The sequence below is a fragment of the Haliotis rubra genome, unplaced genomic scaffold (genome assembly GCF_003918875.1).
Source record: "Haliotis rubra isolate DU_JTF1 unplaced genomic scaffold, ASM391887v1 Scf28, whole genome shotgun sequence".
Lineage (NCBI taxonomy): Eukaryota > Metazoa > Mollusca > Gastropoda > Lepetellida > Haliotidae > Haliotis > Haliotis rubra.
The window spans coordinates 3,664,080-3,682,135 of NW_025766891.1; the positions used below are offsets into that span (position 1 = coordinate 3,664,080).

An 18,056-nucleotide genomic window follows, 5' to 3' on the forward strand; every position below is an offset into this window, starting at 1 on the left:
AGCCAAAGCTAGTGTTTACTAAGATGATGGATTTGGACAAATTGTTCAAGGTTTGTTGATGGTTATTTGGAAAATGAGTTTCATATTTAATTGCACACTGGTTTGTAGGAGGTGAACGCTTCAGGACATTTTCATGTCTGTTTTCCTAAACCTTTGTTATGACTTTGACCAAATTTTGAATCAACTTTACTATAATTCTTATGACACCAGTAAGTATCTCAGAAAAGGAAATAGATCAAAATCAGTGTTATGTCCTCTAGGGATATGGTCTCAGATCTAATAAAACAAAGCTTATCATTGTTTAATTAAGAAGCAATAATGTCAATATGTAATTGTATTGACAAAAAGCTTTGAACTTAGGATATATTCTTTGCACCTTATTTACACTAGTAGTTAGCAGTTAAACATCTCTGATCAAAAAACAATAGATCTACATTTGTATTTTGTGTAACATTCTACTTCAATGCTAGTTAATTGTTCGGAAACCTGTGGATCCTCTGTTCCAAGATTTTGCATCACATACTTCCTATTTCTGGAAGATGGGTTAGCTAGTGTACAGGTGCAGACTGTATCTCGGATCTTCTTTGTGTTCTGGTGCTGTGACATACCTGTACATAAACGCTGGCAGTTCATGAAGTCCAGTATTGTGGAAGTTTGTATGTAAATTAGGATTCAATAACAAAGTACATATAGAAAAATAAGATGGAGATGATGATAAAAAAAAATATTTTCTTATATTCAGTGTCATTTTATCACGGTGTACAGATTTTGAAGAGAGAAACTTTACTGAGAATTGCTGCAGATTAGCTGTTGAATATTTGCTTCTGGGTATATCCAGATACGTCCATGGAAACATACTGTTTACAAGCCCAATTACCTTTTCCAGATTTTCAAATAAGATCAAATAGGTTATGCTGTGATTGATTTGTTCACATTAATTATATACAGACAAATAAGGTGCATGAAGTAGTAGACAGGAAATATTTTCTGCTTTTTATTTACCATTCTCTTAATTCATTAAAAGATAGAAACCCATGTTTTCAGATTATTGAACTAAATTTGAACAACGGCAAAAGATACGTAAAGGCGCCACGCGCAGTGTTGATAATCTATTTATAGATACCGAAACGATCTGCAACATGAACATGTGGTTGTGTATAAAATTATAAATACAAACAACAAAATTCAGTTATCCTTCCCCTGCTAATAGCTGTGACGGAGGTGAATTGCCAGATAGATTAATTGATTCGAAAGAAATTACGCTTCCAACAGTCTCAGCAGCTAGTCGAGACGATTTTTCATCGGGCATGTAACTCATTTTCACTCGCCAGTTGCAATCTGCCAGCTAGAATATATTAAAAATCACAAACGTATAACTTGCCTCTTTAAATAACATTCCCAAACGACGGATACCAAAGTATCACAAACAGAATTCATCAACAACGTTCGCAATCACGTAACGTTTCGCCGGCGCTGACGCCATTGTGATTTGCCAGTGGTTGTCCCAACTAACGTCAAAAACGAAGTGGGTGGGGCTTATCGGCCGGGACTGGATCGGTCTATTAATACATCTGAAAATCATGTGAATTATTAATAACATAAACCTTACTGACAATATATCTTACAATGAATAATTGCAAATATTAAACGGAAGTAAAGACACTTTATATTATAGTGGAAAATGAAAAACGTGATGTGGCGCCGCTGAGAAAATGCATAGAAATTAATGAGGTAACTTTTCAGTTAGACACGTATAACACGTACAACAATTGCTCGACACTGCCTCCCACGGAATGTCAACAGGTACAACGGTATATTCTTTGAACATTGTATTACACAAAATAACATTGCTGCATAACAAAATGTCCTCCATAAAATGTTTGAAAGCTTCGCCTTGGATTTTGTAACCCTTATAAAAAAACACACCTTAAAGTAAGAGGTGTGTGACATTAAAATATAGATTTATATTTTTATTTTGATCTTAATATACATACCGAGACATACACTTGCATCTAGGTTTGACTCGTCAATGACTCAATAATAATAATAAATAATACTGAGGGTACTTATACTCCACACCAAGAGGGGCATGCTCAAAGCGCGCACAAACATTTAAAAACAAACACATCAAAAGTCACATGAATCAGTATGGTACAAGAGTTACTGTTTTATATCGGTTGAAAAGGGTGTGTTTTGAGGTTATGCTTGAACTCTTGAAGAGCTGGAGCTGTTCGTAGTTTAAGTCTGAAACAAATAGCTTCTTTCATTGAATGACAGCCTTCTCCCAAGTGTTTATGTTCAATATGTGTGTATATGTGATCTACAATACACCACACGAGAGGTAGTATACATGAGCCATTGTGCAGGATTAGTAGGGAATGTCATGCACCGTTGCTTGTATTATTTGGGGAGGTTGTCGCTAGGTAACCGGTGCATTCTTCACCATGTCAGTGTGACATTAACTACCTCAAGCAACCAAGCCCAACTTATCAGCAGGACACAGCTTAGTGAACACAACAGAACAGAATTTTATTCTCGTAAATCATACAGAATGATACAGAGAACATACAATAAGATTGTCTCCCAAAAGCCCTACACCCCAGTACCCCTACAGCCCAATACATCTACAATTACTTAAAACAACACGCGGTATTTACCTGTCTGGCATAATGAACTGACTCAAAGGAGAGATTACAGGGTGGAGTATACAGTGTGAGATTAAGCTGCACAGAGGATACAGATGAAAGGGAATAAGATTGTGCTGTTGTTGGTCGGGTTTTAATAATTCATTTTATATAAATATTTTATATAAATAACTTATATGAATTAAATGTTGAACTAGTTTTTTTTAGCTTTCTGATGTACATAGTGAGTAGACAGATTTTGCAAATCGAAATAATATCAGTTGACTTCACCACAACACATTGGGGTATAATATTTCTTTAAAAAATTAAAAACAATCTGTCATTTGGAACCTTTTGGATAATGGTATGCCCTCAGATAATAACATATAAAATATATAATATTGGATGACTACACGTCATAATCATTTAATATGTTATGAAATTATGACATTTATGAAATAATTAAACTTCAAGTTCAATATGATTGAACTTTTGTTTAAATATTTTTGTTATCATCCATTAAAACCATTATCTCAAACTCTTAGTTATTGCTCATAAAGTTCATTCGCTTAATTTTAAATTGTTTGGCCTGGTCCATTGTATGGAATAGGTAACAGGCAGGAGATTAGCAGTGCACTGGACCATGAACTTTGTTGTTATAAGCTGTAGGGGTTATGGGCTGTAGGTGTTTTGGGAGGTTACCACTGTGAAGGGTCATTGCTAAGGGTACAGTAATCCACGCATGATGAGTTTCATTCAAACTGGAGGCATTACGTATTGTCGCTGACAACTCGCTTACCTCTCTTATTACAGTTTTGAAAGATCATTGTTAACGCTGTTACTAGCTATATTGAATGCTGATGTTTCCTCAGACTGCTTGATTGTGTAAATACTGTTCATCCCTATGAGATATGATCCGGCAAACTGGAGGATTAGCTCACCTAATTAGCCTACTGACTCTTACATGAAATTTTAACTTGTAACATCACTTTAAGTGAACTACAGACAGACAGACACAGAAAATTGTTTATTTACGTCTCTATTCTGTACAACGTGATATTAAACGCATATATAGAACATAAACAAAAGTATTTAAATAGACATATTTATTTCCAAAGAAAGGAACCGGATAGGTAAACAAGCATAAGCTTATATGAATACCGCTCCGGGATACAATGGGAGGAAGAGCAAACATGTCATGATGAATGTACAATGTGGATGATATATAAATGTTGCAAAAACGAAAATAACGCCAATCATTGTTAAACAATATATGTCATATAAAAAAATTATTTTGGATCAAATCTGCCTGTTAAAGTTATTAACGAGTGCACTGAAATTAAAAGTTCTTTGTTTACTATCAAGGAACAGCTTTTTCCAAACAAAATTTATTTTAGGTCAAATCCTTAGTATAAAAATACATAATTTGACGTATATCGTTGTACAGAGTACATGAAAAGAAATAGTGAGCAGAGTCTTCATAATTGAGGCCAAAAGAGCGAGATGATGTTGGAGATATAAATCTTTCATATTTGTGTGCATTAAAGTCGCTACTTTCAAGTCGGAGACGAGAATGTATGGTTTGACAAAATCTGCTACCGAAATGTATGTCAAAATGACTGTAGATGTTAGAATCGTTTAAAAGTACATTTTTGAATCTCGATAGGCACGGGGATTCTCTATGTTCAGCTGGTAATGAATTCCATAATTTAACAGTATCTGGAAGAAAGGACCTCGCATAATTTACAGATTTACAATTTATAGTCTGAAGATTTGAATCACCGCGCAGATTATAACCAACAACATCTGATACTCTAGGCGGAACAAGGTTACTAAGGTAACTTGGCGTAGTGTTATTAACCATTTTGTAAAACATGGTCATTATATGAAGGTATCTTCTAACACAACGGGTGACAATTAGTTTCTATATATATTTCATGATGGCTCATACCACGACCAGCACCACACACGGTTCTTAGAGCATCAAGATTGAGCTTTTCAAGTATATCTGCTTGCTGTTTAGTTCAATTATCCTGCAATAATCAAACACTGGTAATATGAACTGTTTGTACATGGTTTCTAATGGTTTCAGGTTGACTTACATTTCATTCCAAATGGTTGATATTTAGGGGCAGCAGATTTAGTATCAAGACGAGGAGAGCAACTGCTATCCACTCGAAGTATTGTCAGAAGGATTGCCGAGCCACAATCAACACCAAAGATGGCCTACTGACAAAATATCACAGGTGACCAAATATCACAGGGAAGAAAATAAAAAGCGTACCTTTTGTTGTAGGGGATTATGTTGCTCCAGTGAACTGGGACCCTAAAACAAAAGGTGCTGGGTAAAGCTACGAGCGTTGATTTAATCGAAAATGACTTTCTGATTGATTAAATAGATCTACTCATGCCTCTGTTTTTAGAATATTTCAACCTTGTACTGTCATCGGGTATTCTACCGGACTCGTGGCAACCTTGTACTATCATCGGGTATTCTACCGGACTCGTGGCAACCTTGTACTATCATCGGGTATTCTACCGGACTCGTGGTAACCTTGTACTATCATCGGATATTCTACCGGACTCGTGGTAACCTTGTACTATCATCGGGTATTCTACCGGACTCGTGGCAACCTTGTACTATCATAGGGTATTCTACCGAACTCGCGGCAACCTTGTACTATCATCGGGTATTCTACCGAACTCGTGGCAACCTTGTACTATCATCGGGTATTCTACCGAACTCGTGGCAACCTTGTACTATCATCGGATATTCTACCGGACTCGTGGCAACCTTGTACTATCATCGGATATTCTACCGGACTCGTGGCAACCTTGTACTATCATCGGATATTCTACCGGACTCGTGGCAACCTTGTACTATCATCGGGTATTCTACCGGACTCGTGGTAACCTTGTACTATCATCGGATATTCTACCGGACTCGTGGCAACCTTGTACTATCATCGGGTATTCTACCGGACTCGTGGCAACCTTGTACTATCATGGGTATTCTACCGAACTCGCGGCAACCTTGTACTATCATCGGGTATTCTACCGGACTCGTGGCAACCTTGTACTATCATCGGATATTCTACCGGACTCGTGGCAACCTTGTACTATCATGGGTATTCTACCGGACTCGTGGCAACCTTGTACTATCATCGGATATTCTACCGGACTCGTGGCTTACTGGCGTTGTTACGCCAGTCTATAAAGGTAAAGGGTGTAAACTGCATCCCAACTCGTACAGACCTATAACAATTTTAAGTTGCCTTGGAAAACATTTTACAAGAGTGTTAAATAACAGACTGAATACATTCTTAGATACCAACAATACACTTAACTCAACACAGGTAGGCTTCAGACAAGGGTTTTCAACATGTGATAACATATTTGTTATGCAAATGATGATCCAAATACTAAAACACTCTAAAAGGAAACTATATACGGTATTTGCAGATTTCACTAAAGCATTTGATAAAGTCTGGAGAATTTGGTTGTGGCATAAAGTAACAAAAACTGGGATAGATGGGAGATTTTTCACACTCATAAGAAATATGTATCATAATATAAAATCTAGGGTAATGATTGGAAATACCATCTCAGATGAATTCCCGTGTTACGAGGGTGTGCGACAAGGTGAAAACCTGTCACCCTTTCTTGTTTTCCATATACCTAAATGATCTTGAACAACAACTCTTTGACGGTAGTTGTAATGTTTTTAAATATGAAACGCAAACTAACAGTATTGACCTCTTACACCATTTTATTATATTGTTATACGCAGATGACGCCGTACTGTTCAGTGAAAATGCAAATGATTTACAAGCATCCCTGAATGTCTTCTTACTGTAAGAAATGGAAACTTAAAGTAAACTTATCCAAAACGAAAGTTGTTATCTTTGGATGCGGCCCCCCACTTTACCTACGGAACTGAAACTATAAATATTGTAGATACATACGATTACCTTGGAATTAACTTCCACAGGAATGGGCAATTTGTCCAAGCAATTAAAGCACTTACGGAAAGCACCACCAAAGCAATGTATTGCCTTTCAAAGAAATCCAGGAATGTTAATTTACCTTTAGATTGCCTTTTCGATGCATTTGATGTTATGGCTGTTCCAATTCTATTGTATGGCACTGAGATATGGGGACACGAAACTTAGAAATAATAGAAAGAATTCACTAAAAATTTCTGAAATTAGCTTCCGGTTTGAGAAATAGCACCCCAAATTATATGCTTTACGGTGAATTTGTAAGAGAGCCTTTGAGTATCAAAATCTATAAGCGATTTATTTCACATTGGCATAAATTAGCCTCGGAGAACACATATTGGAAGCCATCCCAGATTATATATAACTGTGTTAACCACATATGTGACAATACAAATACAATTTTATGGTTACGTTTTGTGAAACATATCCTTGATAACTGCGGTCTATTCTACGTGTTTGTAAATCCGTGTGCGTGCCCTGGCTTGTCTCAATGGTCGAAAACACCTACAGAGCGCAGTTTTTCCAGAATTGGAAATCTAATGTTGATTCACGTCCCAAGGGGGATTATTATAAATATTTCAAAACCCAACCAATCTCAGAAAAATATCTTCTTCTCCTTCCGTACTAAACAAATATATTTATTTGGATTCAACTCGATAATCTCCGGCGGCGCCCGGACCTGCCGAACAATGCTAAGGAAGCATGCTCTGCACGGGTTCTTTTTGTCAGGTGTCAGTCCCTCACTTGCAAGCTGAGCGTACGGACTTATCATTGACTTATGCAATTCGGTTAAACACAAATAGTGTTAAATGCGGCGGCAAAAGTGGACATATAATGGTGGTCACAATTCCGCGAGACTTTCAATGGTATTACCTATATCATCGAAGGTGAACCTGTATGCTATCACACCTTCTCAACAGACGCATGCGAAATTGGTGGCGGACATTTCGAAAGCGATTGGTTTTATGTGTCTTGGAATCGTGATAAATCCGACATTGCATGAAAACACATAAATATAAAGGAGCTAGCAGCAGTGGGCGTGGCGGCGGAAAGGTGGGCGTGGCGATGGCGAAGCAAACATATTGTGGTGTACACTGACAATACTTCGACAATGTACAAATAAGGGCACTTGTCGTAATGATAAAAGCATGGATATCATTCGCAGAATGTTCTGGCTGTCCGCTATCCTCGGCTTTTACATAACAGCGAGACACATTCCTGGAGAGAAGAAACCTATTAGCGATAAGCTCTCACGCCTACATCTTAGATCTAATATGCAGTGGTTGTATGAATATTTTAGTGGCTGGCCCTCTCATCATATGTCTGCAAATACTTCAGCTTTTTCACATGCTCAGTGAACTCAGACCTGGCGCAGCTCGACCTGGAGGCCGCCAGATACAAGCAGTCAGCATGTGCCGAGACCACCAAGAAAACCTACTCGACCATGTTGAAGTGGTACTTGGGATTCTGCTTGTACTACGGACTCACCCCAGTCCCAGCAAGTAGGCTCCCGGTCTCCCGGTACTGTGCATTTCTAGCAAGGTCTGTAAGTTCTACCAGTATCCCAGGATACCTCAATATAGTCAGGCTTATCCATCTCGAAGCAGGCGCCAACACCCCTGTGTTGGACTGGTCGTCACTATGCTTAAAAGGGAGATCCAGCGGGTAAAGGGACAACCACCTATGGGGAAACTACCAAGAGCTCCCTCCATTCTCACCGCTATTTAAGACAAGTTAGACCTTAGCATCCCATTTAATTCGCTTTTTGGAGCGCATGTACAAGATCATTTTTCACTTTCTTCAGTAAATCAACAAACCACTTTGTGTCTCGCCAAGTTCCCTACTTTGTCCGGTGTCGGCGCTTTGTGCTCTCCAGAAGTTACAGACAGGTACACTGGCCGATCACCACCTGTTCTCCTATAGAGTCAACGACCAAATTCAGTGCTTAACGAACGATAGCTTCATAAAAGCTCTCAAGTGTGTGCTCGTCTCTTGTGGCTATGACCCAAAGTCATACAGTGGTCATTCTTTCAGGCGGGTAGGATGTACATTCGCCTTCCACAATGCCTCCAGTGTTGATTAAATTACATGGACACTGGAAGTCTAACGCCTTCGAACGCTACATCTACATCAAAAGTGACATTCATAGAAAGTTCCCCCGTGCTATCGTTCTGGCAGCATCAGAAATATCTAAATCAAACAGTGTCGGGGATTTGGAGGTTTCATGGTGTTTTAATGTAACATGTCACGATTTACCTGTCAATTGAAATTGACCTCACCCCCAACACTTGCCTTTTCATTTAACCAGTGTTAAGTACTAAATAAATAGAGGATATTATATGAGTGCCCATGTCATACTATGTTTACGACACGAATGCCTAAATGTTGGTATTACCGATATTTAGGCACGAGCGTCGTAAACATAGTATGACATGGGCACGAATATAATATTCTGTTTATTACCAAAGTCGTCAAATTAAGGAAAATAACCCAACTTTACTTTCAGACATAGGTGAGGTGAGGTGAAATTGGGTTTAACGTCGTGCTTGAGAATATTTCGCTCATATGACGACGTGCATGCGTGTGTATGTGTATGTGCGGCTGCTTGTACTAGCCCAGACGTAAGCTGGTTTTATAGTGCTAGCACACTGAGATACCATGCCGCAGTGAAGCATGAATAACTCACTCAGACACATTATACTGACTCCGAGCCGACCAGTCCTTGTTGTACCCATTAATGCCGAGCGCCAGGCAGGGACCAACAAGTACCATATTTTCACGTCTTTTGGTATGACGCGGTCGGGGATCGAACCCCCGACCTTCCGCTCTCCGGGCGGACGCTCTAACCACTACACCACGGAGGCGGTTCAAACATAGGCTGTCCACCGCATTAAGAACGCAACGTCACAGAAGAAACGTGACGTCATAGCATTGTTCATGACGTCACGTCACAATGACAAAGTGATATTTTGCCCTAGGGCATCGCATGAAAAATATTAACCCCGATATGTTCACCCTCGTAGGTAATAAATATATTTATTTGGATTTAACTCGGTAATCACCGGCGGTGCCCGGACCTGCCGAACAATGCTTGGGATGCATGCCCTGCGCAGGTTCTTTTAGTCAGGTGTCAGTCCCTCACTTGCAAGCTGAGCGTACGGACGTGCAAGCTGAACGTACGCACGCACCCACTCTCCATTCCAGTGTTTTTAAAAAAATCTTATCTTAATTGTAACTTTTACTTGTTTTTTTCCATTATATATTTTACGGAGGATTCATGATGTTTTAATGTAACATGTCACGTTTTAACAGTCAATTAATACTGATCTCAGCCCCAACACTTGTCTTCTCATTCAACCAGTGTTAAAAAATATATATACTACCCAATTTTGAAGTTCAGAACATCTAACCATAAATTACCAATTGTGACTGGCCGATAGTTGGGCATTCCACGTAAAGACCGACAATTTCCACTTTGTGTATCAAACGCTGTTGGAGATTAGTTTCACTACTTGTTTAGATGTGAAGCTTTTTTCAAACTGCGACATCAGTCTCTGAACACTAAATACCTAGAATTTCCAAATTTGTAAATCTTTAAGAAACTCTTGTCTACTACCAGCATAAGCGACCTTAAAGGCCTTTCTAAATTGCTGAATCATATATTTAATGCATTTAAAAAATATAATATTGTTGTTATCTTATATCTTGCTGTCGTGTAAGCTGCTGTTTTGTATATTATGTAAATGTATATACGTTTATCTCATGTACCGCCGTTGGCGGTTTCTAGAGAATACAGAGTTTAAGTTTGAGTGAGTGAGAATGACCCGAGTATACAATGTGAGATTAAGCTGCCCATGGTTTACAAATAACAATGGTGCTGTTGTTATAAGGGTTTTAATCATTCATTTTAAATAATTGAGATGAATAAAATGTTGAACTAGTTGTTCTAGCTTCCTTATGTACATAGTGAGTAGACAGATTTTTCAAATCGTAATAATATCGGTTGTAATAGTGTTGGAGATAGTAAACTGAGATCAATAATTTCAGGTAATTTGGGGTAGTATATATGAGGGGCGTTAAAAAAGTAGTCCATTGTTATCATCCATTAAAACCATTCTCTCAAACTCTTAGTTTGGTTATTGCTCACAAAAATCATTCTGAACAGAATGGTTGCTCTCTAAATCCTTACCTACAACACTGACATGGTATATAAACTGAGTTTAGTTATCTGTACCATTGATGTAATGGCTGGTTTACAGAATGTTGAGTTTGTCACTTCCCAAGCTGGATGTCAGCAAGTCCTGTATGAAGGGTTCAGGTATCGCCTGAACAACCGCAGACAGACTGTGACTCACTGGAAGTGTGTCTTTGCCAACTGCCGTGGAAAGATAAGCATTGTTCATGAGGTTTTTCCGAAACTCATCGCCACATAACCTTGGCGTTATAGAAGATCCGAGTACTCTATTCAACAGATCTTCGAAGATGAGATGAGAACCTTGACCGTCGATGAAGCTGCCACAACACCCTCCTTTGCTAGCATTGATGCTGGTCTCTACCGATACCGCCGAATTAAATTACATTTGTGACGTCATTCCATTGTCTGTTCGCTCCATTACTTTTCAGGAATGGAGCGACATGTACCAGTTTCAAAATAACACCTTCATTTTGTCATTTTGACCTTTATTTTTGATAACAGAAATATTCCCAATACTTCGAATGTAATTTAAGTAGGGTAATATCCTCGTAACTCTCCATTCTTTAAAAATAATGTGCCTCGGCCCCTCCGGGGCCTCGGCTCCATTATTTTTAAGGAATGGAGAGTTACTCGGACATTACCCTCTACATAATCCACTTCCGCAGACCCTGGCTGATGTGTGCATAGAAGACCAGTGGGTATAGAACACCATAGACGATGCTGTCGACGACAGAATCCTGGTGTTCTCCACAGAAGACATGATGGAGACTATGCAGAGTGCCGACACCCTATTCATGGATGGTACATTCTATTCCTGCCCCCCTTTGGAACCAGCTGTATGCTGTTCACTATTTCACTGGTTCCACCTTGTTCCCTAATGCATAATAGACAAAGACTGACCTACACCAGGCTGTTCCAGCAACTGAAGAATGTTGTCCATACTGTAACAGGTGCCGATCTAGATCCATCTACCATCCAGACCGACTTTGAGCTTCCTGCCATTCAAGCACTCGAGACTGTCTTCTTCTGTCCCAACTCTCATCTACGAGAATGTCTCTTTCACTATAGTCAGTGTGTCCTGCGCAAGATCCAAACCATAGGTTTGGTTCGACAGTACAGAGAGGATCCTGCTGTCTAAACTGTAGTCCGAAGAGCTGCCTGTTTGCCACTGATCCCTCTAGATCGGGTTCAGGATGCCTGGATTGAAACCCTCGACGAGAGACCCGACATCCCCCTTGTACACGACTTCTGAGACTACGGCACGAGTACCTGGGTGGATGATGATGCCTTGTTTCACAGGTCCATGTGGAATCAATTTGATAACGCCGAACCACGCACCAACAATCACCTAGAGGGCTGGCACTCTAGACTGAACAGGTCCCTTGGCAAGTCCCACCCAAACCTGTTCGAGTTTATCAGCAAGTTGAAGGACATTGAATCAACAGACAGAAAGAAGAAAATCCAGCTGGAACATGGTGGTAAACCGAATGGCAGAAAACGAGTATATGGGGAACTTGATTCTCGTTTGCAGAGACTCAAGGAAGCCCTTCATCAAGGTCGAAGGACAAAGCTTCAGCTTTAAGATGCCTCTGGTCATCTCTTGAAATTGAAATTGTAGATTGATGATGATGATGATAATGATGGTGATGGTGATGATGATGATGACTGTAATGATGTCATTACAATAATTGTATACATGTCTGGTAATAATGGTATACACGTCGGGTATAAAATGTCTATATTTTATATTTATCATGTTATCTACTATAAATGAAATATGAATACAATGAATATTGTGTTATGTTATTGTCATGGGCAAGTTCATTTCTAAATTAGGAGTGGCCTGATTTTTCTCATTCTGCCTACACTTTTATTATGTCTGTAGGCAAAATCAGATGTAGGCAGAATGAGAGTAAACCGAACAGCGCACCTGACATTTACAAATGAGCCACAACACAAAAAAAGGGGGTAACAAACATATTCACACCTTCATACCTGAGAATGGATTTGTCGGAGTTCCTGCATCGTTGTATTAGGATTCGGATGACGTTGTACACGACGTTCCATTTCACCCCAGGCGTGTTCAGTGGGTTGCAAATGAGGTGATATGGTCATGGAAACAAAATTAACTATGACACCTGACTCTTCTCCTCTCACGGATTCCCCATCACAAGTGTTTTCTGCTTCACTGGCGACGCTGACGTCGATGTCCTAGCGTCAGGATTGACAGTCGGGTTGGACGTCTTACACGAATACCGTAGACGGCCTTGACGTGGGATCCTTAACGGCTGAAAACGTCGCCGCGAGCGCCAACTGATGTTTCTGTGGACGTTGAGTTAACGAGAACGTCACGCTTCGAGGTACCAGACAGAAGCTCTCAATGTGTCATTATAGTCTTAAGATTGGGTTGAGTGGTAATGATAAGCATCTGTTTGTTTGGCCTTTTAAAGTGAAAAGTCATTTACTCTGGCGTATGTCACGCTTCTTGCAAATATCGTGGAATTCGAACAACTTCTGGGTTGCGTATCTTTGGCCTAATTTTATGAAAAGTATTGACAAGCCAGCCCTGTTCTGATGGAGAAAGGCCATGGTATTGTAAATCCGTCCCACCAGAACAGCGACATTGAAATATCCTTTTTGTTAGCAGTATATGTTTATATTTACATTTAGATACAATAGGAGACTTGTGATTGGTTAATAGCCAATGCAAATAGAACCTTCTCATGACTGATATTAATCCATCTGACCGTGAAGATCCGGGTTAGAACTGATCTTCACTAACCCATGATAGTCGTCGCCTCTTTCAGGCTCGCTGACTTGGTCGACACATGTTATTGTATCTCAATTTTGTAGATTGATGCTCGTGATGTTGATCACTGGATTGTCTGGTCCAGGGTCGATTATTTACAGACCGCTGCCATATAGCTGAAATATTGCTGAATGGGGCATAAAACTAAACGCACTCACTCACTATAAATCCATCTTATCCTGTTCCATCGGGGAGTACGGACGACTTTGGCAGTTTGCAATCTTTGACACTGAAATCTAACTCACTTGGAGAATTTAGCTTTTGTTACCACGAAACGTTATTTTTATCACTTCTTTGGGGGATATGCTATGTATCATCTATGAAGTGGAAAAAGTTCAGACTACAAGATATCTCCTAAACTGTGGTATCATTTGAAATAACAAGTCCCTTAAACATAGGTTTATGCGTACAAGAGCTATGTCCCTTCGAATATCAATCAGTAATCTCGGCTGCGACAGTAATCACATTCTTCACCACTCGCCTCTTTCCATAACCGAAAAGAAGACTCGTCCCTCTATCCATGAATGTAATGTTTGAAAACACGACAAACCAATCAGAATGCGCTTTAACGTTAAGGGTTAAGGTACAAAAGCGCTTTGAGCATGCATGTAGATGGGATGGACAATAGCCCTATATAAAATAAACATATATATACTCTGAAAAAAAAAAGACTTAAATAAGTTATGGTATTATGTGATTGTTTGAAACATCCTGCAAAATGTGTAACATCATTTGACTTTTCAAATAACACAGTTAACAGCATTATGTTGCCTAATTTGAAGTTTTTAATAAAGACAGGGCCATGAACGCTGCGATACTCACGACACACACATGCGTTTGTTTACATAACAGTTTCATATTGAGTGTTTTCTCTGACATCGGTTAAAATATATTTTAAGTTCCCATGGTTTCGGATTTGTATGGTACAGTCAGGATGTTGGCGATCTTTCCGATTATACTTGCCCTTTAAGAATAGACTCGTTGATTGTGATAAGCATCGTATTCTTGGTAAAATAAGTGAATCTCTCCATCTCAGATATTTTAAAGAAGTTAAATCATTGACAAATGGTGAGTATTATGTTACTTTCATTGATCACATGGCAATTACAAGAAAGCCTAACATAGATTTTATACTGCATTTATAGAATTTAAGAAGGCGTTTGACTACAGGTGCCTGCCTGTCATCACCAACTGCATGTGATAAACTACAAGTGACGGCCTGGCATCACCACCAGCATGTGAAAAACTACAGGTGTCAGCCTGGCATCACCAACTACATGTGAAAAAGTACAGGGGTCGGCCTGGCATCACCAACCGCATGTGATCAACTACAAGTGCCGGTCTGGCATCACCAACCGCATGTGATCAACTACAAGTGCCGGTCTGGCATCACCAACCGCATGTGATCAACTACAGGTGTCGGTCTGGCATCACCAACTGCATGTGATAAAGTACAGGAGTCGGCCTGGCATCACCAACCGCATGTGATCAACTACAAGTGCCGGTCTGGCATCACCAACCGCATGTGATCAACTACAGGTGTCGGTCTGGCATCACCAACTGCATGTGACAAAGTACAGGGGTCGGCCTGGCATCACCAACCGCATGTGATCAACTACAAGTGCCGGTCTGGCATCACCAACCGCATGTGATCAACTACAAGTGTCGGTCTGGCATCACCAACCGCATGTGACCAACTACAGGTGTCGGTCTGGCATCACCAACCGCATGTGATAAAGTACAGGGGTCGGCCTGGCATCACCAACTGCATGTGATCAACTACAAGTGCCGGTCTGGCATCACCAACTGCATGTGATCAACTACAAGTGCCGGTCTGGCATCACCAACCGCATGTGATCAACTACAAGTGCCGGTCTGGCATCACCAACCGCATGTGATCAACTACAGGTGTCGGTCTGGCATCACCAACTGCATGTGATAAAGTACAGGGGTCGGCCTGGCATCACCAACCGCATGTGATCAACTACAAGTGCCGGTCTGGCATCACCAACCGCATGTGATCAACTACAGGTGTCGGTCTGGCATCACCAACTGCATGCGATAAAGTACAGGGGTCGGCCTGGCATCACCAACCGCATGTGATCAACTACAGGTGCCGGTCTGGCATCACCAACCGCATGTGATAAAGTACAGTGGTCGGCCTGGCATCACCAACCGCATGTGATCAACTACAGGTGCCGGTCTGGCATCACCAACTGCATGTGATAAAGTACAGGGGTCGGCCTGGCATCACCAACCGCATGTGATCAACTACAGGTGCCGGTCTGGCATCACCAACTGCATGTGATAAAGTACAGGGGTCGGCCTGGCATCACCAACTGCATGTGATATATTACAGTTGTCGGACTGGTATTACAACCTGCATGTGATAAAGTACAAGTGTACGTCGGCCTGGCATCACCAACTGCATGTGATAAAGTACAGGTTTCTGGTATCACTACCTGAATGTGATATATTACAGGTGTCGGCCTGGAATCACTACCTGCATGTGATAAACTGCAGGTGTCCACCTGACATCAGCAACTGCATGTGATAAAGTACACGGGTCGGCCAGGCATCACCAACTACATGTGATAAACTACAGGGGTCAACCTGGCATCACCAGCTGCATGTGATAAACTACAAGTGTCGGCCTGGCATCACCAACTGCATGAGTTAACCTGTAGGTGTCTCTCTGGCATCACCAACTGCTTGTGACAAACTACAAAATTACACCAATTACATGTGATATGCTACAGGGATCGGCCTGGCATCACCAACTGCATGTGATAAACTACAAAAGTTGGCCTGGCATCACCAACTGCATGTCATAAACTGCATGTGTCGACCTAGCATCACCTTCTTCATGTGATAATGTACAAGGGTCGGTCTGGCATCACCAAGTGCATGTGATAAAGTACAGGGGTCGGCCTGGCATCACCAACTTCATGTGATCTATTACAGGTGCCGGCCTGGCATTGCCAACTGCATGTGATAAACTACAGGTGTCGGCCTGGTATCACTACCCTCATGTGATAAACAGGAAGTGTGGGCCTGGCATCAACTACTGTATGTGATATACTACAGGTGTCCGTCTGGCATCACCAACTGCATGTGATATACTACCGGTGTCGGCGTGGTATTGCTACCTGCATGTGACAAAGTACAGGGGTCGGCCTGGCATCACCGATTCCATGTGATAAAGTACAAGTGTCGGGCTGGCATCACCACCTGCATGTGATAAACTACAAGTGTCGGTTTGCAATCACCAACCGCATGTGATATAGTACAGGTGTCGGCCTGGCATCACCACCAACATGTGATAAACTACAAGTGTCAGTCTGGCATCATCAACTGCATGTGATAATCGACTAGTGTCGCCCTGGCATCACCAACTGCGTGTGATAAACTACAGGTCTCTGCCTGGCATCTCCAATTGCATGTAATAAACTACAAGTGTCGGCCTGGTATCACAACTACATGTGATAAACTACAAGTGTCGGCCTGGCATCACCAATTGCATGTAATAAACTACAAGTGTCGGCCTGGCATCACCAACTGCGTGTGATAAACTACAGGTCTCTGCCTGGCATCTCCAATTGCATGTAATAAACTACAAGTGTCGGCCTGGTATCACAACTACATGTGATAAACTACAAGTGTCGGCCTGGCATCACCAACTGCATGTGATAAGCTACAGTTGTCCGCCTGGCATCACCAACTACATGTGAAAAACTACAGGTGTCGGCCTGGTATCACAACTGCATGTGATAAACTACAAGTGTCGGCCTGGCATCACCAACAGCATGTGATAAACTACAGGTGTCAGTCTGGCATCTCCAACTGCATGTGATAAACTACAGGTCTCTGCCTGGCATCACCAACAGCATGTGATAAACTACAGGTCTCTGCCCGGCATCTCCAACTGCATGTGATATAGTACAGGTGTCGGCCTGGCATCACCAACTACATGTGATAAACTACAGCGGTCGACCCGGCATCACCAGCTGCATGTGATCAACTACAATTGTCGGCCTGGCATCACCAACTGAATGAGTTTTCCTGTAGGTGTCTCTCAGGCATCACTACCTGCATTTGTTAACCTGTAGGTGTGTCTCTGGCATCACTATCCGCATGTTTTAACCTAAGTGCGGGTTTCTCTCTCACAGCAACATGTGGTAGCTTGTAGTCGTCGGCCTGTCTGTACTCCCTGCATGTGTTAATCTGTAGGTGTCGGCAAGACCATACACATTGGCTGTAGTCTCTGTATGTGGTAACCTACAGGTGTCGGCTGGTCCGTTCTCTCTGCATCTGTTAACCTGCAGTTGTCCACCAGACCGTACTCTCTGCATCTGTTTACCTGTAGGTGTCGGCCCGGCTGTACTTCCTGCATGTCTTAACTTGCTCTGTTGTCGGATTAACCGTAC

At 41.2% G+C, this 18,056-nt stretch overlaps 1 protein-coding gene across 1 annotated transcript in view; it reads right to left on the reverse strand.

Annotated features, from left to right (window-relative positions):
• Positions 1-12,844, reverse strand: part of LOC124281163 — a 34,036-nt gene extending 21,192 nt beyond the window's left edge. Inside the window, exon 1 of the mRNA XM_046717195.1 lies at positions 12,816-12,844. The gene's annotated coding sequence lies outside the window, so the exon portion shown is untranslated. The remainder of the gene's footprint in view (positions 1-12,815) is intronic.
• Between the last annotated feature and the right edge of the window lie 5,212 nt (positions 12,845-18,056).